Below are 1,370 nucleotides of genomic sequence, written 5' to 3'. Positions count from 1 at the left end.
GCATTGTTGTAACCTCCACAACGTATACTTTCATTTTACCTGCGTTCTGGACAGATCGGTGTTCTCGACACCGAAAATGGAACGACCTAACCTTGAGATCCCCTGAAAATTTGAAGTCTCTAGCACATCTCCTTCTTGTGGCACAGACACACAGACACGAGGTCGTTTGCATAGGCCCGCTGGATAGCTTTTTTAAAGCAGAAAGGCGGGTTAAACAACAACAAACTCTAGCCCCCAGACGGTGCAAGATAGAGTCATAACGGACAAAATTTTGGCCAGAAGACTCTATTTTCGTGAGTTGCCCCTAAGGAGACCATTAAACAAGTTGCCAGTTCCACTTCGCTGCGCCTGCAACTCCGTTCGGCAGGGGCCGGGCCGCAGGAATATGGACCAGATACGGTGACTGAATACCGGTCCCCCACCGCGCCCGCTCCCCCCACCACCTCCGCTGCAGTCGCCACTGCGATTGGCGCGTCCTTTTTTGCTTCCTTCCTCCTCTTCTTCCTTCCACCCCTCCCTTCGTGCGCTGTGCGCTGCGCTCCTCCGCGCCAAGCAAGCGGTGCGCTTCAGCAGCTCCAGCCACTAGCATGGCCTATCTAAGGGAGGAAGCGCACCCATCCGTTCTTACATGTCAAGACTGACAGCACTGGTCCGTCGATTGCCTACCTTTCAGGCGGGTCATTACAATTCATAGTGAGCTTCTTCAAATCAGTTAACACCTTTTCACGTTGAGTCCCATTGCGGCTTATCGTGCCCATACGTGAGGTCACGTGGGACTCAACGTGCTAAAACAGGGAATAGAAACAGATTTATGGGGCCACAGCAAGGGCTCTTCGAGGCACTCATTGTGCCAGAGGTGCAGGGTGGTGAAGCGCCAGAGGTGCAGGGTGGTGAAGCACCAGGGGTGCAGTAGAGAGTGGCGCGGGGTGGGGGGTGAGTGTGGGGAGGCAGAGAGAGGTGGGCCCCAACTGATCCGCGAGCAGGCGGACACCATGCGCGAGCAGAAGGAGCGGCTCGCGGCTCTGTGCATCGGGGCGAAAGCTAGTGAGGATCCTGAGGACCACTATTAGAGCCTCAAGGAACTCAATAGTGCAGTTATTAAAACCGAACCGGTGCCCCCGGGAGAAAAAGAAAACTGATGTTAACTGAAGTTACCTGATTATTACTGATTTTAACTGATCTAGCTGTAAGTTAGCTGCCATAACTGACTTAACATGAACAAAAGCTGATCCTTGATAACTCTTTTTAGAATCGAAACTGAAGTTAGCTGACTAGAAAATTCAGTTTTAGTTAGCTCTAATCATCTTTCCGTCAGTTCAATTGATGGTTGCAATTTAGCTGACAACTAGCTGACATCGTCGGCTTCAGGT

The sequence above is a fragment of the Frankliniella occidentalis genome, unplaced genomic scaffold, assembly GCF_000697945.3.
Source record: "Frankliniella occidentalis isolate FOCC.00 unplaced genomic scaffold, Focc_3.1 Scaffold164, whole genome shotgun sequence".
Taxonomy (NCBI): Eukaryota; Metazoa; Arthropoda; class Insecta; order Thysanoptera; family Thripidae; genus Frankliniella; species Frankliniella occidentalis.
The sequence above is the reverse complement of the archived record's forward strand: the minus strand, read 5'-3'. Positions refer to the sequence as shown.